This window comes from Dendrobates tinctorius, unplaced genomic scaffold (genome assembly GCF_039654945.1).
Source record: "Dendrobates tinctorius isolate UK_male_01 unplaced genomic scaffold, ASM3965494v1 ptg000083l, whole genome shotgun sequence".
NCBI lineage: Eukaryota > Metazoa > Chordata > Amphibia > Anura > Dendrobatidae > Dendrobates > Dendrobates tinctorius.
In genome coordinates, this window is record NW_027361751.1 from 38,840,448 (window position 1) to 38,864,832 (window position 24,385).

The following is a 24,385-nucleotide window of genomic DNA, read 5'->3' on the forward strand; positions in this document are numbered from 1 at the left end:
CATTTCTCTTTTTTCTTCCTGGATAATTTTTTTTCGGTACTTCATCAGCAGAATTTTTCTTATTTTTCCTTTGGATCCATTCCTGTACGCGCACGTTCTTAGGATTAATACACAGGATCTTATGATTCATGTACAAGCTGAAAAATACAATAAACTATTACAAGAAATCCAAATCTTGTACCAATTAAAAAAAGTCAGCTAAATGTCAGGATCACCGCACTGCACTTGCTCACTGAGCCAGAGCGCGTGTCCTGAGTAAAACAAACTGTGCCCAAAGATACCAGTGGAGCGGCAGCGGTGATGATGCGTGCTTCAGACTAACAGGACCTGAAGCACGTGACTGCTGGGGGCGTGGCCGAAGCTCCAGAGAGCTAGGAGTTGTAGGAAAACTCCTAGAAGGGTAACTACGGGACAAAGTTACCAAGGGGCATAGACAGGGAGGTAAACCAAACTTGACCCTGAATTACAAGGGTGGTGGCTCTAATGGGTTGTCTATGGTGAAACAATCCCTTTGGGGCACATCATAGTGATCGCCGTTCATACTTCTAAATTATTAATTTTTAAGGCTGAGTTTTAGCAAGAGCGAAGTTGAATATCATTCAGCCATCACGCCGGATACTTACACTACAGCCTGAAGGTGACAATTACCATCCTGTTTCTGAATTTCATAACGTTTCACTTTCTTCAAAAGTGTTTTCGAAATTTTTTCTCCCAGTTGGGTGCAACATGATGTGCTTGAAATAGAAAATGCAGCTGAAAGTGGAAACCAACTTAAATGAGGGAAAATGCATTAAAAACACAATCAGGTCTTCTCGTATCTGAAAAACATTGGGTCAGAACATTGGGGATGAGAAAATGCCAGCTACCAATACTTTCCAACTTCTAGCGATGGGCTTCCGGAGGTCACTGGCTGTAGAACAAACATTTTCTGTGCCCCCTCTATGCCCATTCTACACCCCTCACTGTCCCTTTATTAGAAGGTATTGGCCATCCAAAACACAAAGCTCAAGAACTGAATAAAAAAAAAAAAAAGGTTTTTATTAGACCCATTTGACATAAGGAAATTTGGTTCACAAACAGTTTTCATAAATGCTCAAGTTCTTCTTTATCTGAGCTGAAATGATTTTTTTTATGAATAGTCACTTGCATCTTTTTTCTGCCCATTAGGGAAACATTGAAGGCACAATAATCCCACAATTTTCCCAAAACCCGACATGGAGCCCTAGTCTGAATTAAGTACTAACTAATCAAGGCAAATGTAAAAAAATAAATCTGAGTGGTGGTCTCTACGACACCCACTGAAATTGCCCAAATCTGGCAACAAATATTTCATGTCTGCTGCTTCCTCCGAGATCGGTGATAAGAGTCTGGAGGCCCATCTGAGAATGTTGTGCTTGTGCTGTTCCCTTCCATTTTCAGTCTATGTGGCTGGAAGTGATAGTACTGTACCCCGTCAGCATTATCAATTAAATTTTATCATTTATGCAGGTCTGCTTTGTCTGCACTAGGTGACCGGTGGGGCGTGGAATTTAAAGAAAGGGAAATATTTGCACATTTTGAAATTTTTTTGTTCATTTCTTTTTATTTTCCTGTTATTAAAAAGTGAAAAATGAGATAAAAAAAAGTCAGATTTGCTGACGCAATGTCAGGAAGAACATATACAAGGAGACTTATCTGTGGTATCAGAAAATACATGAAAAGGCAAAAGTGGATTCAACTATATCGAGAAGCACCTAATAAATGTTGCAAACTCTCTACTTTACTCATATAATCACTTTACACTTGCACAATAAGATTCACAGGATCTTCATCCAACATTGATGTTGGGAATCTTTGGCAACAGGACCATGATCCTGTGAACTCCCTCGGACGGAGTTCCAGTGCCGGCATCCGTGGGCAACATTGGCATTTACATGGCCCCCGTGAAGTCATGCTTGTGCTACAGTTGTGGCCAAAAGTATTGATACCCCTGCAGTTCTGTCAGATAATACTCAGTTTCTTCTTGAAAATGATTGCAAACACAAATTCTTTGGTATTATTATCTTCATTTAATTTGTCTTAAATGAAAAAACACAAAAAGAATTGTCCTAAAGCCAAATTGGATATAATTCCACACCAAACATAAAAAATAGGGTGGACAAAAGTATTGGCACTGTTTGAAAAGTCATGTGATGCTTCTCTAATTTGTGTAATTAACAGCACCTGTAACTTACCTGTGGCACCTAACAGGTGTTGGCAATAACTAAATCACACTTGCAGCCAGTTGACATGGATTAAAGTTGACTCAACCTCTGTCCTGTGTCCTTGTGTGTACCACATTGAGCATGGAGAAAAGAAAGAAGACCAAAGAACTGTCTGAGGACATGAGAAACCAAATTGTGAGGAAGCATGAGCAATCTCAAGGCTACAAGTCCATCTCCAAAGACCTGAATGTTCCTGTGTCTACCGTGCGCAGTGTCATCAAGAAGTTTAAAGCCCATGGCACTGTGGCTAACCTCCCTAGATGTGGACGGAAAATAAAAATTGACAAGCGATTTCAACGCAAGATTGTGCAGATGTTGGATAAAGAACCTCGACTAACATCCAAACAAGTTCAAGCTGCCCTGCAGTCCGAGGGTACAACAGTGTCAACCCGTAATATCTGTCGGCGTCTGAATGAAAAGGGACTGTATGGTAGCAGATCCAGAAAGACCCCACTTCTTACCCCGAGACATAAAAAAGCCAGGCTGGAGTTTGCCAAAACTTACCTGAAAAAGCCTAAAACGTTTTGGAAGAATGTTCTCTGGTCAGATGAGACAAAAGTAGAGCTTTTTGGGCAAAGGCATCAACATAGCGTTTACAGGAGAAAAAAAGAGGCATTCAAAGAAAAGAACACAGTCCCTACAGTCAAACAAGGCGGAGGTTCCCTGATGTTTTGGGGTTGCTTTGCTGCCTCTGGCACTGGACTGCTTGACCGTGTGCATGGCATTATGAAGTCTGAAGACTACCAACAAATTTTGCAGCATAATGTAGGGCCCAGTGTGAGAAAGCTGGGTGTCCCTCAGAGGTCATGGGTCTTCTAGCAGGACAATGACCAAAAACACACTTCAAAAAGCACTAGAAAATGGTTTGAGAGAAAGCACTGGAGACTTCTAAGGTGGCCAGCAATGAGTCCAGACCTGAATCCCATAGAACACCTGTGGAGAGATCGAAAAATGGCAGTTTGGAGAAGGCACCCTTCTAATATCAGGGACCCGGAGCAGTTTGCCAAAGAAGAATGGTCTAAAATTCCAGCAGAGCATTGTAAGAAACTCATTGATGGTTACCGGAAGCGGTTGGTCGCAGTTATTTTGGCTAAAGGTTGTGCAACCAAGTATTAGGCTGAGGGTGCCAATACTTTTGTCTGGCCAATTTTTGGAGTTTTGTGTGAAATGATCAATGTTTTGCTTTTTGCTTCATTCTCTTTTGTGTTTTTTCATGTAAGACAAATTAAATGAAGATAATAATACCAAAGAATTTGTGTTTGCAATCATTTTCAGGAAGAAACGGAGTATTATCTGACAGAATTGCAGGGGTGTCAATACTTTTGGCCACAACTGTATGTGACATAAAGTTGAATATTTTGCTTTTTGCTTCCATTGTAAAAAAAACCCAAAAAGCTAACAGATAAGAAAGCCACAAAAGTACTGTAAAAAATGGTATCCAAACACAAACCTGCTCAGTGTGCTTCAAGGATACTTTTTTTTTGCATACAAGTGCCCCATAAAAGCCTAAAACTACTTTACATTAGGCATATTAATACCTCTAAATATATTATGGTCATCTGAGTGAAACCTAATACTTCTAATGGTGGTAACATTACAGCAGTAAATATACTGTCAACCCACTGAGATACTTGTCTATTATACACCTGGTTGATGTATATATATATATATATATATATATATATATATATATATATATATATATATATATATTGCAGAATCAGTTGAGATCTAAGAAAAAATAGCAGCACAGTCCTAATGTGGTTGTAACACTTCCGCAAGAAACCAGTGAAGAAGCCTCCAAATGTAGAATAAATACACATATATCATTATGATAATATTATAGTTAATATTATTACAATTATAAGTAGAAGAGATAGGAGAGAAAAAAAAGATCAGAGAAAAAAAAACCAATGTTTGACATGAAGATATAAGATATAAAAAGGTGAATGAGGGAGAGAGAAGAGCAAGAAGAAATAGAGGAGAGCATGTATAGAAGAGGGAGAAGAAACAGAAAGACATAATAGTTTGGAGGGGAGAGCGATAATAGAAAAGGTAGATGAGAAAGAGAAAAAAAGGAGAGAATAAATAGAAGAGAGAAAAAGAGATAGACAAGAGGCGAAATAGAAGAGAGAGAAGAAACAGAAAAGATAGAGAAGAGATGCGACAGGCGGTGGAGAGACGGAAGAGACAGCCGAGAGACAGAGAGGTTTCTACGTATATATCTATATCTAAATCGTAGTTGCAGTGAAATCACTTTCCCAAGACTCGGCCGATGTCCTCACGTCGGCCCCATATATTTGCTATAGGCAGACTATAGGTTGCACACGCTTTGCTCATCATCCAGGGGCATCTTACCGTCAGACACATACAGCGTACACAGGAGCACAGCCGCCAGCCACAGAGTTGTCATGTTCAGTCTATTGAATAAGAGCAAAGTTTCTCTTTTCCCTCCAGCATTATATAGGGACAGGTATGTCCCTCCCAGTGTATTTATTATGGTCTCAGCTTCCTGAGGTGCAGCCACACCTGGATTTTAGCTGCGACACATTCCTGCAAATGCTCATCTGATTGCACCGGGTTCTAGAATTACACAGCTTTTCGATGAGGTGAAAAAAGTGCCAATTTTTGATGCGATTAATACCACACTGTGTTGTAATATGTGTGGCTGATCCGCTATTGATGTTTTGTGTATTTTGGACCCGGTTCACGCCTTGTAAATGTTATTTTGCGGCCATTGTTCGCTAACGTTGAACTAACGCTGGCCAGATCTTTACTCGGGCGTGCAAGTGCTGAACTGAGGGAATTGTCTGAGATGAGAGTATACGTGATACACGGTGTATGGCACAAAAGATGAGGACACATAACGGATTGATGATAGTCTACGCCCTGGTCTGGAGCTCAGGAGACGTGGTGAACAGTGTGTACTACAGAGGCAAATATAGATGGCATCACCAAGTCTCCCATACCCCAGCGAAAGTGATCTTAGAGTGATACTAGTCACAATATTGTTACTACAACGTGGAGACTAAGGAGGTTGGCAGTGTTTAGCCAGTGGTGCAGGCCTGAGAAAAAAAACATTGTAGTTACTTCATGATCTGTTAGGAATTGGTAACCAGGTGCCTGCTTTTCCTCTGGCCACCAAGGGGTTATTGACATAGTGTCCTGCTGTCCCTGACGCTGTCCCTTCCTTACAACTAGTGATAGGCGAGTGTGCTCAATATTCGATCAAGTGTGGCGCCCCCAGGAGTATGACCGCCACAGTGGCTTTGCCTTCCTCCAGGGAGGGTAATGCCAGGCTTGGAAGCAGTGAAGGGTCTCTCTCGCAGTTAACCTATACATGCAACACAGTTCCACTCCAGGCCAGCAGGGGGGACTCTGAAACAGAATTGAAGGGAGGAGTGCTCTCTGAGGGCCAAGTGGAAGGAGTGGTCAGTTAGTGTGAGGAGGGTGAAGTGTGCAGACGTGTAGAGAGAAGCTGGAGGCTGAGCTGAGGAAAGAGAACTCCCTCACAATGAGAGCGCATGAACTGGAGCCTGGTCCCCACGGTTGTATGGATACTAATGGTCCTGCAACAGACACCAGAGGAGTAGAAGGCTGTAAATGCCCTACCCCCATCTAAGACTCGGAGGCACAACAGCACGGAGAGAGCCAAGAGAGGAATAGCGGCTACAGCTGTCTGCCATATGAGGAGTGCTAGTAGAAGAGAATTAGGAGGAACTTCAGTGTAACTCAGTACTAGGAGTACTTCACTCAAATAAGCGCTAAGAAGGAGACTGCACGGCCCATCTGCTGAGAGAATCCCTGAACTGCTTCCAGGATAGCCTGCTCCAGTACCATCTGTAATCAGGACCCTGGACTGCATTTATCAAGTAAAGGTAGAGAAATTGCACCCCGCTGTGTCTTTGTCTGCTTCCTACCCTTCCGGCACTGCTACATCCCCGTGCCAACTACATCTACACTGCCCTGGGACTACAGCTTCACCTGTGAGGAGCTTTTACATCTTTGCTGCACCGTACCATCAGTCCCAGTGGATCTGCATGCAGCATCGGCTTAACGTCTCACTTGCCGAACACCACAGGTGGCGTCACGAACTATTCCATTAACTACATTCTACCATTCAATCTCCCCTAATACTTGGGCGCCCAGGGCCACGGACCGGGTCACCGCTGCTGTGACACATCCCGCTGACACCGGCCCGGTACCGAGTGCCCCACATCCCCGGGAGGGCGACCCAACTTTGCGTCACGAACAGGATTAGGGAGCCCGGTATCCCCGGGTCCTGTGTGCTGGAGACTGTTGTGTGCTATAGACTGTGTGCGAAATTGGCGCCATCGCCACCATTATAGAAAAAGAGGCAGACCTTCGTGGGCGGAGCCTGCCACAGAGCGCGAAGAAGTGAAGTGCCGCACGGGAAGAGAGGACAGTGCGCAAGAAAAGGAGGAGCTGAGGCCTACAGCCCAGAGCATCAGGCCTGCGAAGCGGCCGCCGGTAAGCTCACACAACCCCCGGCCCTGGCTAACATTAACTAGGGGGGGAAGAGAATGTCTGTGCCAAGCAGCAATGCAGCGGCGGACGATGACGCCAACCCCTCAGCGCCGCAAGGAGTAGTGCCTACCACAGCTGTCCCCATAATGCCGCTGTCTATGCCCTACCTTCCGGAGGCGGCCTGGCTACCGCAGTACTCGGGTGAGTCACATACCCTGAGTGAATTTAAAGAGAGACTGTGCAGTTTGTTTAAAGTATATCCTCTGCCTGAAAGTGAACATCCTTATTAGACAGCTAACGGGTGCTGCACAGAGAGAGGTGAAAGCCTGGCAGGACACTGACAAAGAGACAGACTCTAGCCAAGCTGAGAAGCACCTTTGACACCCGCCCTGCAGCTGAAATCAAGATGTGATTGTTTGGATGTAAGCAGAGAACGCAGGACAATATAAGGGACTATGATCTTAACCTGCAGGAGGTGCTGCGAGCAGTTAAGCAAGTTGATCCTGACAGTGTAAAGGAGGAAGATAAACTGTTAAAGGAACAGTTCATTGAAGGACTCCTATCCAGTACCCACAGAGGACAGTTGCGCATCATAACCCTGCAAAACCCTGAGCTGGACTTTGCTGATTTTAAGGACAGGGCTATTCGGGTCCTGCAGGAATCAACTGACAGCCGTCCAGCGCCCCCTAGGTGCCCAGCGATCACCTACCGTCAGGAAGCAACATCTTTTCCTTCCATCCCTGTGGAGGCTGATGCACAGACTCTGAAAAAAGATCCAACTGAGGAGCTGCGTCTTCAGGTCCAGGAGTTGACCAGGGGTATGCACTTACTAAAACCGTGCAGTCCCTGCAGGTGTCCTCCAAAGAGAAGATCCAGCTTGCTTCCAGCCCAGAGGATGTCCTGTGGCTCCGGAAGAGGAGAACCCCGCCACTCCGAGGGAGGAACAATGACCGCTATGACCAGGACGGACGTCCCATCTGTCGTCGCTGCTACAAGGCAGGTCATCTTGCAAGATTTTGTCCCCCCAGGAGTAGGACCACAAGGCCCAAGGAACTGGCGAGCCAAGTATGTTGGAGGGAGACCGGTCCTTCCTGTGGTAATTGACGGCATCCTCATGAAGGCTTTGCTGGACACTGGCTGCCAGGTGACCACTATGCCCTATATCCTTTATAAGAGGTATTGGGCTGACTCTGAACTCACCCGTGGCCCAACTGATGAACTAACAGTAGTTGCCAGTAATGGTCAGTCTTTACCACAAGTGGGATGTAAAGAAATCACTATTAAAGTGGGGAGTGTGGAGTTAAAATCTCAAGGTCTGATAGTTGTGGATATTGATCGACGTGAATGTAATCCCATGATGACTCTTGGTACAAATGTAATTGAAAATTGTCTTTCCGAGGTTATTGTCTTGTTGCAACAGGTGGCTGAGACTGCTGGTTCCAGTGAACAACGAGTCCTGCAGAAGGAGATCAAGGCCCCGATGCAAAGACAACAGGTAGAACTCTCTGGAGGAGAAATTGGTAGTGTCAGAGTGAGTGATGCTTTCCCCATTGCAATACCCCCCAGATGTGAAATGTTGATTTGGTGTCGGGCAGCCATAGGCCTCAGAGGGAAAGATTACCATGCATTGGTAGAACCAGTATATTCTGATAGCAGGCCCACTGTCCTGACAGCCAGAGGGGTGGTTGATGTACGTAAAGGGAGAGTACCTGTACGCCTTTTGAATTGTGGGGAGGAGGAGGCCACAATACCTCGGTACGCCACAGTTGCTAAGCTGCTCACTGTTAATAACAACTCTTTGCAGGCAGCAGAGCCCTTGGTCTCATCCGACCAGGTGGAGGACAATGGCTCTGTGAATCAGATGGAGGAGTGGTGCCAGCAATTGCAGGTGAGGACTGACTCAACACCTTCACACCAGAAAAATGGGGTTTACAGAGTGACACAAGAATATGAGCGGGTATTCAGTAAACACCCACTAGATTTTGGGCAGGCAAAAGGGGTTCAACATCATATCCCCACTGGAGATCATCCACCCATTAAAGAAAGGTATCGGTCTATACCCCCAACACAATACCAATGTGCCAAAGGTATGTTGAGAGAGATGAAGGAGGCAGGGGTCATCAGAGACAGTTGTAGCCCCTGGGCAGCGCCAATAGTTTTTGTAAAGAAAAAGGATGGTACCATGAGAATGTGTGTTGATTACAGGAAAATTAACAGCATTACACATAAAGATGCCTACCCATTACCCAGAATTGAAGAGTCATTAGCTGCACTTAAAACTGCTAACTACTTTTTCACCTTGGATCTCACCAGTGGGTATTGGCAGGTTCCCGTGGCAGAGGCAGACAAGGAGAAAACAGCATTTACCACTCCAATGGGTCTCTGTGAGTTCAACTATATGCTATTCAGGCTCTGCACTGCCCCAGGAACATTTCAACGACTGATGGAGTACTGCCTGGGACACATGAACTTTGAGACAGTCCTGTTGTACCTTGATGATGTCATTGTTTTCTCCAAGACTTATGAAGATCATCTGGAGCACCTGGCTGAAGTGTTTGAAGCCTTGTCCAATTTTGGCCTAAAGGTGAAGCCTTTCAAATGCCACCTCCTGAAGCCCAAGGTACAGTACCTTGGTCATGTGGTGAGTGCAGAAGGTGTGGCACCAGATCCGGACAAAGTCACAGTCATCCGGGACTGGCCAAAGCCCAGCAACCTCCATGAAGTACGCCAATTCCTCGGGTTGGTAGGCTACTACTGAATGTTCATCAAAGGCTTCACTGAAATAGCCACTCCTATGCAAAATCTTCTGGTGGGGCAGTCCAAGAAAGCCAAACAGAAGAATTCCACATTTGAATGGACTGAGGAGTTGAGAGGTCCTTCACCCGGCTGAAGATGGCTCTCACGGGAGATGAAGTTCTGGCCTACCCAAATTATGACAAACCCTTTGTGTTGTACACTGATGCCAGCAACGTGGGACTAGGAGCAGTACTGTCGCAGGTACAAAATGGAAAAGAAAGAGTGATCTCCTACGCCAGCAGGAAGCTTCGTCCCACTGAAAGGAACCCTGACAGCTACAGTTCCTTCAAGCTGGAGTTCCTCGCCATAGTCTGGGCTGTGACTGAGAGGTTCAAGCATTACCTAGCTTCAGCAAGGTTTACCATCTTCACGGACAACAACCCGTTGACTCACTTGGACACTGCAAAACTAGGTGCACTGGAACAGCGATGGATGGCTCGGCTGTCTAAGTATGAGTTTACCATCAAGTACCGGGCAGGGCACAAGAATGTGCGCTGTCCAGAATGCCTAATCTGCCAGATGCAGGAGAAGACCCTTAGGCTCTTGAAGAAATAGAGTTGCCTCCCTTCCACCGGCCACTTGCAGCCCAGCGTGCTCAAGGAGTGAGAAACAGACGGTCTGGCTTGAAAGAGGTCACCCTAAATCCATTGCCCCATCATGACTGGGCAGAAACTCAGGATAATGACCCCGCAGTCCGCCTGGTGAAGGAGCTACTGTCACAAGCTGACTCACGCCCAGAGCCGGATGCTCCTGAGGAGACCCAGCAGTTGTGGAAGGAAAGAGGTCAGCTGTTCATTTATGAAGGAAAGCTGTGTCAGAGGAGTATCAATGCCCGCACTCATGAGCTGGTTTGGCAGGTGATAGTCCCAAAGAGAGAGGAATCAATGGTCCTGGAAGCATACCACAATGGAGCTGGACACTTTGGATGGAAGAAGTTGGAAGCATTGCTCCGGGAGAGGTTCTACTGGGCTGGTATGAGGAAAGCCATTGAGAGGTGGTCCCGGGAGTGTGGACAATGTAACCTGTGCAGAAAGGATCGAGACAGCCAGAGAGCTCCTCTACAGCCCATAATAACCAAACAGCCACTTGAGTTGGTCACCTTGGACCATGTGAAGCTGGTTCCAAGCCGGTCAGGCTACATCTATGCTCTTACCATCGTTGACCACTACTCAAGATTCCTGGTAGTTGTGCCTGTCAAAGATCAGACAGTCAGGACAGCAGCCAGAGCCTTCCAACAGCACTTCTGTAGACCACATGGATATCCTGAGCAAGTGCTTACAGATCAAGGTCCCGCCTTTGAGACAGAAGTATTCCAGGAATTCTGTAACTTGTATGGTTGTAAGAATATCTGGACAACACCGTATCACCCACAAACCAATGGCATGTGTGAGAAGATGAACCAGGTAGTGATTGACCTACTGAAGACCTTGCCTTTGGAGGAGAGGAATCTGTGGCCAGAAAAGTTGCCAGATCTGGTGGACCTCTACAACCACATTCCTGTGAAGTCCACCAACTGTACTCCAGCCTACCTAATGAGAGCAAGGCCTGGGAAACTGCCTATTGATTTGGACATGGGAGTCCTGACACCTGAAGTAACATCACCAGATGCTGACTGGGATACAGAGAGGCAACAACAGTACAGAAGAGTACAAGAATGTGTGGAAAAGAGTTTAGCTCAGGCAAGACAAAAGCAAGACACTACAATCAAAGGCACTACAATCAGCATGCACCTGCAGTTCCCTTGTCACCAGGAGAACAAGTCCTCAAGAGGAAAAGAAAACTGAATTAGCTGGATGATCAATGGGAAGATGAACCCTACACCATTCTACCCTCAAACTTTGACAATACCAAGGTGTGCCTTATTAGTAAAGATGGAGGAGAGACATCAACAGCAATATCAAGAGATCATTTGAAATTATGTCCTGATCAGCTAAAAGAAAGAATGGAAGAACAAGATAACATCCAACCCATAGAAGAAGAAAAGGTCAGCACCGTACTTGGAGAATTCCCTGCAAATTGGACTAAAGTAAATGATGCAATAGTGGTGCCAGTGTTGACCTTTCCCCAGCTGACAGCACAAGAAGAAGTGACTCAAGAAAATCCTGAAGATCAGGAAAATCAGGCAGCAGATGCCACACCAGCAGTGGAGCCAGAGAACCCTCGCCCTGCCAGTGGTGAACCTGTTGTGCCCCTGGTGAGTGTTAGAGTTCGCAGACAATCTAGCATCCCTGTGCCATGCAGAACCAACAGTAGTGTATCCAGTACATTACACACTACACCAGTATTACGCAGGTCTACCCATACTACACAAGGTATACCACCCATCAGATATCGTATATAGCTAAGCAAATGTAAATGTTGAAATTGTGTATATATGTAACTGTTTTCAAGTTTGTGCCTACAGGTAATCTGCAAGAGTTTCCTTTGAATTTGCCAGTTTTCTTTTATGGACATTGTACCACAGGACTTGTGTGGTCATCACTCTGTATATAGTTCACCATTTGCCCAGGAATGGACCATGGACATTGATGCTTGGACTTGTCATCATAGGACTATTTTTGGAGCTTGTGGTTTTTGCACATTTTTCATTTTTCAAAATCTCGTACAACTATATTTGTTATGTGTTTATATGTTTTCATGTTTTGTTCAGCCCAGGAGTGCTGACTTGCACTAGGGGGGAATGTGGTGCCCCCAGGAGTATGGCCGCCACAGTGGCTTTGCCTTCCTCCAGGGAGGGTAATGCCGGGCTTGGAAGCAGTGAAGGGTCTCTCTTGCAGTTAACCTATACATGCAACACAGTTCCACTCCAGGCCAGTAGGGGGGACTCTGAACCAGAATTGAAGGGAGGAGTGCTCTCTGAGGGCCAAGAGGAAGGAGTGGTCAGTTAGTGTGAGGAGGGTGAAGTGTGCAGACGTGTGGAGAGAAGCTGGAGGTTGAGGTGAGGAAAGAGCGCTCCCTCACAGCGAGAGCGCATGAACTGGAGCCTGGTCTCCACGGTTGTATGGATACTAATGGTCCTGCAACAGACACCAGAGGAGTAGGAGGCTGTAAATGCCCTACCCCCATCTAAGACTCAGAGGCACAACAGCATGGAGAGAGAGAGCCAAGAGTGGAATAGCGGCTACAGCTGTCTGCCATACGAGGAGTGCTAGTAGAAGAGAATTAGGAGGAACTTCAGTGTAACTCAGTACTAGGAGTACTTCACTCAAATAAATGCTAAGAAGGAGACTGCACAGCCCATCTGCTGAGAGAGAATCCCTGAGCTGCTTCCAGGCTAGCCTGCTCCAGTACCATCTGTAATCAGGACCCTGGACTGCATTTATCAAGTAAAGGTAGAGAAATTGCACCCCGCTGTGTCTTTGTCTGCTTCCTACCCTTCCGGCACTGCTACATCCCCGTGCCAACTACATCTACACTGCCCTGGGACTACAGCTTCACCTGTAGGAAGTTTTTACATCTTTGCTGCACCGTACCATCAGTCCCAGTCAGAGGCGTATCCAAGGGGGCAGCCGGGGCAGTTTCCCCGGGCGCAGGCAGCAGGGGGGCGCAGTCGGGCCGCCCGGTCGCCTAATGCAGTGGTCCGCAGTGTCTCCCCCCGGCGGCTGCGTTCTGCCGCCCCCCGTCCTGTGTGTCGGCTGTTCTCTGTGACGGCTGTCAAGATGACAGCCGGCGCAGAGGAGACCGCGCCGACTCCCAGGCAGCAATTGTACTGGCGTCTATACAGACGCCAGTACAATTGAAGCTCTGACCGCCGGGTCAGAGCGATGTCAGCAGCGTGATCATGTCATGTGATCACGCTGGTGACGTCATTCCCCGGCGCCCAGAGCAAACACTGGTGGTAAGTGTGCTCCTCTGTGGAGCTGAAGAACCACCGAAGATGGGAGATGGGGGGGTGTTAATGAGTGGAGATGGGGGTTAATGTGGGGATGGGGGTTAATGAGTGGAGATGGGGTTAATGACTGTGGGGGTTAATGAGTGGAGATGGGGGTTGTGTGGGGGTTAATGATTGGAGATGGGGGTTAATGAGTGGGGGGGTTAATGAGTGGAGATGGAGGTTAATGAGTGGGGGGTTAATGAGTGTGGGGGTTAATAAGTGGAGATGGGGGCTAATGAGTGGAAATGGGGGTTAATGTGTGGAGGGGTTAATGAGTGGGGATGGGGGATACTTAATGTGTGGGGGGATTTGGAGTGGGGGTACATAATGTGTGGGGGGATTTGGGAGTAGGGACGAGGGGTTATTGAGTGGGGATGGGGGATACTTAATGTGTGGGGGGATTTGGAGTGGGGATGGGGGTACTTAATGTGTGTGGGGGATTGGGGATGGGGGGATTTGAGTGGGGATGGTATTTAATGTGTGGGGAGATTTGCGGACACAAAATGAAGAGTATGTATGTATGAGAGCATGTATGAGGAAACAGTATGGGGGATGGGTGCAGACAGTAAGGGGTGCGAATGGGTGAATGTATGTGGACACAATATGGGGAGTGAGGGTGATGGGATGTGTGCAGACACAATATGGGGAGTCAGGGGTATGTGTGAGCAGACAGTATAGAGAGTGAGGGGGTAAATATATGAGGAGACAGTATGGTGAACAGAGGGATGATAGAGGAGACAGTATGAGGAGGGAGGGGAATAGTGTGAGGTGACAGTATATTGCAGACATTTTTATTTTGGAGCATTATAATGACACTTCTATCTTTAAGGGCATCGTGTGGAGATTTGCTGCAGAAGACCGGAGAAGATGGAAGTCTGCAGAGACGGCTGTGGATGAGAAAACTCATCATGGGGTCAGGACAAGAAGAAGAAAAGGAGAACGACTTCAGAGACGACGTCATCTATAAGGTACCTGGATGTAAATATTATTTGTGATACTGACTAATTCTCATGTTTTTATTTGTTAGGAACATTAAAGGGGTTGTCCAGGTTTGTGCTGAGTCTGCAGACATTCTATGTGACTGCAGACTTCTGAATTCTCACAGTGCTCACTGCACGCTGTTAGGATTCTATCATGCCGGTAATTTACATACATGCGGTCACATGCTGACTAGACATGTGTGGCCTCACTCAATGAAAATGAACTGAGCGAGGCCGGGCACGTCTAGTCAGAATGTGGCCAGAAGTATACAAATCACATACTTGTGCTGACATGACTGTACATCAGCAAGGGAGAATCCTAAAAGTGTGCAGTGCATTCATTGTGAGAATTCATAAGCCTGCAATGTCAGGATTCAGCTCTGCAGGTTCCAGTAGTCATCACATGGACACTTCACTCATATGTGATTTTCATAGTTATGGTCTTGTGACAACGAGCTTCTCTTCCTGCTTTCAGTTTTTTACTGAACATTGAGAGCATTAGGGAGAGCAGCTCGTGGGTACATGACTAACTGTGCAAGTCGCATATGTACTTGGGGGGGGGGCGCCGAACCAAATTCTTTCCCCGGGTGCCAGAAAGCTTAGATACGCCTCTGGTCCCTGTGGATCTGCATGCAGCGTCGGCTTAACGTCTCACTTGCCGAACACCACAGGTGGCGTCACGAACTATTCCATTAACTACATTCCACCATTCAATCTCCTCTAATACTTGGGCGCCCAGGGCCACGGTCCGGTTCACTGCTGCTGTGACACATCCCGCTGACACCGGCCCGGTACTGAGTACCTCACAGCCCTGGGAGGGCAACCCACAAGAATTTGGGTACCGAGCAGTGCTGAGTGGTGTTCAAGTCCCTGATCCACGCAGCACTGCGGTCCTGATCCGTGCTGCCGGACAGGAAGTTAGTCAGTCTCTCTTTCTCTCCCTCTGTCTCTCTTTTCCTATCTCTTTCTCACTCTCACTATCTCTCTCTTCTCTCTATCTCTCTTCATCTAGCTCTCTTTAGCTCTCTCTCTCTTCCCTTACAACTTATCCTAGTCAGCATGATGATACACAAGACACTTGGACTCCAAAGTGACAACATGTCAAGAGAGTAATGACAATTTATACTGTATGTGGCACTAGGTCAGCGGCTTGATAGTACCATGGATTTCAGTCTTGATGTTGGAGCACCAGCCAGGCCACAGTTGCCTCTGGGTTTGGAAAAGAATGAAGGATCAACAGGATCACCAGAGAAAGAAATTTTCCCAGAAGATAGTTGTAGGCTTCATCTGACACTATATACAGAGCGACAGAGAAACAGTGACTGGCTTCTGGTTGCATTGTCGATATGGTTGCAAATTTATCATTACCAATCTAGATGGGGAACAGTCTGGGTGACACCCCTGGGCAAACATTCACATGGGCACTTGCCCACAGCACCATCTGAGTGCAAAAAAAAAGTTGACTGGGTAAAAAAGAAAGCCTCAGTTTGATCACTCAGACAGAAAGTTTACAGGCAGCGGAGAATGAGGAAACGTTGGCAACAACAAAAGGAGAGGTGATTGTGGCACCAAAGGCTGAAGAGCCCTTGAAAGAAGGGCTAGAACACTCTGATTTTCCTCAAGAGCCTTTGCTATCACCAGACTTGCTCCCCAATACAGTTAATGAAGTTGGTATAAAGGAGGCATCAGTCATCCAAAAGTCAGTGTCCAATCAGACACAATGATGTTTAAGATATCAGAGAGAGAGAGAGATTTTGGCACCACCAGGATGAGCTGTGTTGTGTTTCAGAGACACTTGGTATGTGGTTCCCATTTCCTATTCACACTCAGCAAAATTCAAGATTTTATTGCCTCCTTATTGGGAGTCCTGTAAATAAATTCAAGCTGCTTTTAAAATCAGATGTCTTGTCCAGGAGCTTGCTTATCTCCTGGCCACCAGGGAGTGTTTGGCAGAGCGTCCAGATACCTTTCCCTTGTACCTTCCTTACACAAACATGCATTTACCAATATGGGCCATAGTACTTTGTACACATTGTACCCCCTATTGAAATAGACTTGTATGGACATTACAAAAGATAACTTTTGAACAAAAGGTCAGCACAAAAGTATACAAGGTAAGTCAACTAATCCATGCTGCACACTGCAGTTACACATGCTGACTATTGGGAACAAATGATCCCATGAACAGTTGTCATGCCCCAAAGTTGGGTACTACCATAGTGTTTTAAGATGCTATTTATAATACTGAAGTCTCGTATGTGACTTCTATACAGCAGTTTCAGTGTCTCCTATGTGATACAAATTACAGCAGTCTCGGGGTCTCCTGTGTGAAGCATATACAGCAGTCTTGGTGTCTCCTATGTGATATACAGTGGGTAAAATAAGTATTTGATACACTGACGATTTTGCAAGTTTTCCCACCTACAAAGAATGGAGATGTCTGTACGTTTTATTGTACACTTCAACTGTGAGAGACAGAATCTAAAAATAACCAAAAAAATCACATTGTATGATTGTTACATAATTGCATTGCATTTCATTGCATGAAATAAGTATTCAATCACCTACCAACCAGCAAGTGGCTCTCACATGTCAGTTTGTTTTTCTTTAAGAAGACCTCCTACTCTGCACTCATTACCTGTATTAATTGCACCTTCTTGAACTCATTATCAGTATAAAAGACACCTGTCCACAGGCTCAATCAATCACACTCCAACCTCTTCACCATAGCCAAGACCAAAGAGCAGTCTAAGGACACCAGGGACAAAATTGTAGGCCTGCATAAGGCTGGGATGGGCAACAGAACAATAGGCACAATTATGACAAAATGGAAGAAACACAAGATGACTGTCAATCTTCCTTGACATGGGGCTCCATGCAAGATCTCACCACGTGGGGTAAGGATGATTCTGAGAAAGGTCAGGAATCAGTCAAGAACTACATGGGAGGACCTTGTGAATGACCTGAAGAGAGCTGGGACCACAGTCTCAAACATTACCATTAGTAACACACTAAACCATTAAAATCCTGCAGGGCACGTAAGGTCATATGGTCAGAAGAGACCAGAATAGAACTTTTTGGTATCAACTCCACTCGCAGTGTTTGGAGGAAGAAGGGTGAGTACAACCCCAAGAACATCATCACAACTGTGAAGCATGTTGGGGGAAACATCATACTTTAAGGGTGGTTTTCTGCAAAGGGGACAGGACAACTGCACCGTATTGAAGGAAGGATGGATAGGGTCATGTATCATAAGATTTTGGCCAACAACCTCCTTCCCTTAGTAAGAGCATTAAAGATGGGTCGTAGCTGGGTCTTCCAGCATGACAGTGACCTGAAACACACAGCCAGGGTAAATAAGGAGTGGCTCCGTAAGAAGAATTTTAATATTCTGGAGTGGCCTATCCAGTCTCCAGACCTGAACCCAATAGAAAATCTTTGGACGGAGCTGAAACTCAATGATGCTCAGCTACAGCCCTGAAACCTGAAAGATCTGGAGAAGATCTGTATGGAGGAGTGGGCCAAAATCCCTGCTGCAATGTGTGCAAACTAGGTCAAAAACGACTGCAAACGTCTGACCTCTGTCATAGCAAACAAATTTTTCTGTTCCAAATATTAAGTTCTGTTTTTCTATTATATAAAATACTTATTTCATGTAATAAAATGCAAACTATTTTTTTTTAAATCATACAATGTGATTGTTTGGATGTTTTTGATTCTGTCTCTCACAGTTGAATTGTACCTGCGATAAAAGTTACAGACTTCTCCATTCTTTGTAGGTGTGAAAATATGAAAAATCGGCAGTGTAAGAAATACTTTTTTTCCCCACTGTATTTTTGTAAGGAAAAAGACCTAGCTGTGGGTACCAATAAGACACCGGGTCCAGAACTGTCGAGGCCGTGTCCAGTGTTGCAGGGGGGAAAGAAATGGGAGACGGAAAGAACCCATGAGCTAGAGAGAAGGGGCGTGTTAAGTGAGGAAAAGACAGGGGGTTTAGCGCGGGAAGCGGCAGAGAGTTCCCACAGGAGAGAAGTGAAAGCAGGGACCTGCTGCGCGCCGCGGGGAGAGTTAGACCGCGCATTAATGAGAGAGAACAAGGGCAGCGTACGCTGACCGGGAGAGTGTAGTGCAGGACTCCCAATTGCAGAGCACGTTGAACGGGAGGGTGCTCTGCCGAACTCCTGATTGCAGAGCATGCCAAGCAGGAGAGTGTGGTAAAGGACTCCCGGCTGCAGAGCAGCGTGATAGACTAGGGGTTTAACGGGTCAGACCAGTGACCACCCATTGCCGCCAGAAGAGTGCGCACAGATCTGTTAGGCGGGGAAGCATGAATGTCACAGTACTGGCATCGGCCGGCTTTCAACTTTTGCTTCTGGAGGAGTGAACAGCAACAAACTCACGATAAGTGAAACAGCTAATGCATAGACTGTGGCCCTAAGTGATACTGTTCTTCGTGTTATTTAGCTTAAAAATCTGTTTACCTCCTTGTTGGCTCCCTACGAGGAGAACCCCTCTTGTGTTAATTATACTGCACCCTTGTTAACCCTTGCTTTGCTCCTCTGTTATTGCATCCTTTTACCTGCTTTACATATTCACGAGTCTCAGTGTCTCCTATGTGATGTATACAGCAGTCACAGTGTCTCCTATGTGATGCATATACTGCAGATCTCCCACTGCTTGAGTTTCATGAATGAAACGTGAGCAGTGATGAATGTCTCACTGTGAGTGTAATATATGTCTGTTTTTGGAACAACTTATTGGTGCAAGTTCTTTACCCAAACTTATCATCGCAAAGAGTCGCCTGCGCTCCATACTGACTGATAAAAACCTTAAAAAGCAGCTGCAAATAGTGTAAGGGGATGAAATATAATGTCCTTCTTGCTTCCCTTCCTCTTATTGCCTTTGAGTGTTAATGTTTGCATATTGCTAAATATTGATAATGTATATGTTGAATGCTTGCGGTACTGCTACATTTGAAGATGTATTACCGCTCACGTTACTGGTACTGCCACATGCATACATGTGTTATCATTCTCTGTAGGATTATGTATATAGTGTTGTGTTCCTTTAATGTAAGATAATAATGTGTGGTCATGTTCTTTACTGTGTATAATATAATGTGACTGATATTTATGTACAGCTTAGGGTAAGTCAGTGCATCTTTTTGGGTGGACATTAGAGGAGGGCACTTTAGTATATAGTTCCTATAGATAAGGGTAAGTGTAGTTCTATTGTGGGCCACTAGATGGGGGCATACTAGTGGGCCTTATAGGTATAGTTGATAGGATGTTTATAGAGGGTTAATTGTAGGAGGGGCTGCCGGGTAGTAAGAGAGACGTTTTTAGGAAGTTAAGGCAGACGAGGCCAGGGTGCCCTAGTGTCCACATGGGCTATAGGCCCAGACAGCTTGGCAGCCACACAACGTTAAAGAGCTGCAGCCCATGTTACCCACAGCTACTGTGTCATAGCAGTGGGCCAGAACAGGAAAGGAAAGACGTGGCGACTTATCACCTGGGCAGATGCTTTTAGTGCAAGAGTTGGTTGGACTGAGGAGATGAAGGAAGTTGGAGCTTCGACGAGATCAGTACAGACGGGCCGGATGCTTTACTAGATTCAACCATACCTGGTGACTAATGATTTTGAGCCTGGGGCGAAACAGGCAGAAGGAATTGTCATCAAGGCGAGGTCAGGCCAGGAAGGAACTGGGGAGCAGTCTAGGACGGTTTGGTCCGGGCGTGTACTGCACAGAAGCGACAGCCAGAAAGGGAAAGATGAGGAAATAAGTAAATGTCATGATGTACCAACTGTGGATGTAATGTACGCGTTGAGAAGTATCCCCAACCTGTATGATATTTTAAAATATTTGAAATAAATTTGAGGATTTTATCTATTTTTGGGACTCGCCAAAATTTCTTTCCTAACTTGGACTGTGTCTCCGTTACTGGGGGTCGCCTGGAGAGGGACCGTCGTCGCCTGGGAAGTGCCCAGAGGAAGCTGAATTTGGAGATGCAGGTACGCTGAAGAGAAGAGTACAGTTTTCTGTTAGGGGAAGGACTTAGATGTTGCAGTAAGTCGGGTCATGACTACAGCCTACCCCTCCCTTACAGTAGTAATGTCATCTCTACCACCTAACATCACAGTCGCACTAAAGAGAAGCAGCTCCAGCCATCACTTTAGGGATGACTTAATTAAATGTTTAACCAAATATAGCAGGATAATTTTCAAGTTGATAATCTTGTATGGCCCCTTAAGGATAGTATAATTATTCAAATGGCCCTTGGCAGAAAAAAGATTCACCACTCCTGGATTAGACAGTCAAAAGGCACACCAAATTTTTCATGCAGCAATATTTTTTAGGTTGTATGGGGGCGGCATCAAGTGAAGGAAACTGACTTTTTTCCATTACCAGAAATGTGCTCAAAGCAGTTGTCATTTATCTCATCCTACTCTTCTTGGCAGGTAGTATAAGGTGCATAACTACGCAGGGAGTGACAACAAGCACTGTACAGAATTGAATTCTATAGCTGATGCAAAGTTGGAAGTCAAATTCAGTGTTAAAAAAAAAAGATTTAGCAAAAAACAACTATTACTGTACTTAAAGGGAACCTGCCACCTGTTTTCGCCTCTATAAGATGCAGCCACTGCCTTTCAGGGCTTATGTACAGCATTCTATAATGCTGTAGATAAGCCCCCAATCCAACCTGCAAGTGAAGAAAAATAAGTTTTATTATACTGACCCGGGGGGTGGTCCGGTTCGAAGGGTGTCACAGGTCTGGGTCTGGCGCCTCCCATCATCTTGCAATGCCGCCCTCCTGCTTGCTTCACCGCTCCTGGCATTGCGCTCCTGCGCAGGTGTACTTATCTGCCCTGTTGAGGTTAGAGCAAAGTACTGCAGTGCGCAGGTGCTGGGAAAGGTCAGAGAGACCCAGCGACTGCGCACTGCATTACTTTACTCTGCCCTCAACAGGGCAGATACATACGCCTTCGCAGGATCGCAATGCTGGGAGCGATGAAGCTAGCAGGAGGGCGGTGTCGCAAGAAGATGGGAGGCACCAGACCCGGACCTGTGACAACCATAGGACCAGACCGCCCCCCACGGGTGAGTATAATAAACTTATTTTTCTTATCTTTCAAGTCGGATCAGGGGCTTATCTACAGCATTATAGAATGCTGTACATAACCCCTGAAAGGCGGTGGCCGCATCTTATAGCGGCCAAAACAGGTGACAAGTTCGTTTTAAATGCATTAATGGAGTCTGTCAGCATGTTTTTATGTATGTCTTTTTTTCCCAATAAGATCCCATGTGCCAGTCAAGAGAAGTCTAGCAGAGTCAGTGCGCTTGGACTGCTTCCCCATCAATCCTTCACACCTAACATGACTGATGAGCTGGCAGGAGACCCCCAACCATCCGTCTCCACAATTCACTTTGCAAATAAAGCACTGGCAACATTAACCTTTTGATGTATGGAACTTGGTCACACCATTAACCATGTTAATCAAACCATGAATAATTAATGTGAAGCGAAAAAAGGAGAAATATGCAGCACTCACCAATATAGCTGAAAAACTGTGCGTCTTTATTTCACATGAATTCCATCAATAGATATGTGGACATACAGGACGTTAGAGGAATGCTAGGGGAGGGAGGTGCCAGACAATGGCTGTGTCGCGATTACTCGCTTCTACTGGTCCAGGTACCCGTAGAAGCGAGTAATCGCGAAACGGCCGTTGCCCGGCACCTCCCTCTCCTAGCATTCCTCTAACGTCCTGCATGTCCACATTGTCATGATCTCAGTGCGGGTTTGACTCGCACACGTGGGGTTAATGTCTGGAACCAGTGCTGATGACTGGCATTTCTGGGGTTAAAGGTTGTGATCCCAGTGCAGGCTTACCCGCACACCTGGGGCTATGTTTGTGGCCTCTCCCTGGTTCTTGGAGAGGCTTCTTATAGCCTCAGGACGCTCCCATCCCCGTCAGTTATACTTTCGCCCTTGGCATTGTGTGGTGACCCCTGAGTGTGTTTGTGCTGTGTTCTGGGTAGTACAGATGGTTAGCACTCGGCCAGAGGGTTCGAGTTCGCGGTGCCAGTGAGAAGGAACGGATAGTCCCAGAATCGCATAGACAATGTATAGTCACTGCACACGCTGATTGTACTTAATGTGAAGTAAATTTATTGCTTTGACAGTGAGGAAGCGACATCAAAGGACGTTTCGGCCACATCGGCCTTTATCACAAAGTCGCTGTAATAAAATACATACATAAAAATATCAAAAAATTGTAAACTTTATACAAAATATATACACATAGTATCCAGAGAGCATGGAATATAAGCACTAGAATTATTTAGAAAGATGTGGAGACATCAAACACGTGAAACTGAGAGATAACGCGGTAGATAAGAAACATGAAGGAGCGTGGTCATACCCTTTTCAATTGAATGTAGGGTCTGTTTTCACCAAATCGATAGTGTCACTGCTAGGCATAAATGAGTTGATAGCATATTCTGTAAGTAGGGATAGATGAACATATCGTTAGGGTGACATAAATAAAGAAAAAAAATAAAAAATAAAAAATAAAGAGTAAAAAATCAAGTACTGAACTGGGTGTCTGGAGGACAGATGGATAAAACAGATTAACCAGCATAAGTGGCGTAGCTAGTTGTATACAAAAAAGACAGTGAGGGACTGTAAAAATATGCCCAGGTATCTAGCTGTCCAGACAAAAGCTGTATTCTATTTAGGGAAAACAAAGAAATATACCAAAGTTGCCGCTAAATCCTGTTCCTTGAAGAGGTGGTGGACTGGTAAATATGCCACTGCTAAACAAAGAAAAAGGGGTACATTAGAGATGTGGCAGGATTGGTGGTCCTGGATTGGGACCATACAAAAGTTGGTAATGCAGCGGTGGTCCTGGGTAGGGACCATGGTAAGGTTGGTGGTACAGCAGTGGTCCCAATGGGACAGTACTTACTATTATTGGTGGCTCAGTGGAGTGTGAAGTCTGCACAATGGTGCCAGAGCAGTGAGTGAGCGCTGGATCACAGGCTGTGCTTTTTATCCTGTCTGGTCCGGTCATGTGACCGGAAGTGACATCAGACGCCGGGGCGTGTGCATTGGAGCACGGCCGTAGTGTCTCACAGTGATCCCCACCAAAAAGATGGCGCTGGCTGTTCACACATGCGCAGTAGAGCGCAATCAAAGAAAACCTAATGAGGCCATGCAGAGACTGCTGTAGCTCTGAGTGGGACACACGCATCAGGGGGGGAGGTGCAGTGTGCTATATATAAAGAGACTGGGCAATTAACATATGGAAACAAATATAAACGAACAGTATTATTGCAAATCATACATGTAAATATACAGCATTTGAATTGCGTAGGAGTCCAAACTTAAACAAACATAAAAAATAAAAGAAATGAAAAGAGTGATGTCAGACCTAGGGGAGAGAATGGAGAAGCTTATGAACTCAAATCAAATGAATTATGAAGATTAGAAAAAAGGAAAAATAAAGATATAAAATGAGAATAGTAGAAAATAAAAAATAAAAATAAACTAAAAATTAAAAAATAAAATATAAAAAGTAAAAAATAAAAAATAAAAAGTAAAAAATAAAAAATAAAAATAAAAAATAAGAAAATAAAAAATAAAGAGGAACAAGGGGGGAAAAAAAAGAAAAAAAGAAAAAAAAAAAAAAAAAAAGGGGGGGGAAAAAGGCTGCAAGGAACAAAATATAAGGGAAAAAAATTTTTTTTGAAAAGTAAATACAAAGACCAAATTTGTAAAGAAAAGGTGAAAATAAATTGTACGGCAAAATGCCTTCAAACAGAGGAAGGGAAAAAAAAGGGGGGGGGGTTGTGGAAAACTTTTTTGCAAACTTGAAAAAGAAAAGGAAACAAAAACAAAAAAGAAAAAGAAAAAACAAAAAACAAAAACACATTATGTTTCATTATCTTACCGCTTGGGTTAGATGTAAAAAGGGGAGACTCAAGAAGGCAACCAATCAAT

The 24,385-nt window shown here is 45.3% G+C and overlaps 1 long non-coding RNA gene across 1 annotated transcript; it reads right to left on the reverse strand.

Moving 5' to 3' along the window:
* Window positions 1-631: 631 nt before the first annotated feature.
* Window positions 632-23,865, reverse strand: LOC141097207 (uncharacterized). The gene is made up of 3 exons (XR_012233872.1): window positions 23,352-23,865; window positions 22,806-23,199; window positions 632-753 (listed from the first exon to the last, which is right to left on the reverse strand). It is a non-coding gene; the product is annotated as an uncharacterized lncRNA (long non-coding RNA).
* Window positions 23,866-24,385: the final 520 nt, after the last annotated feature.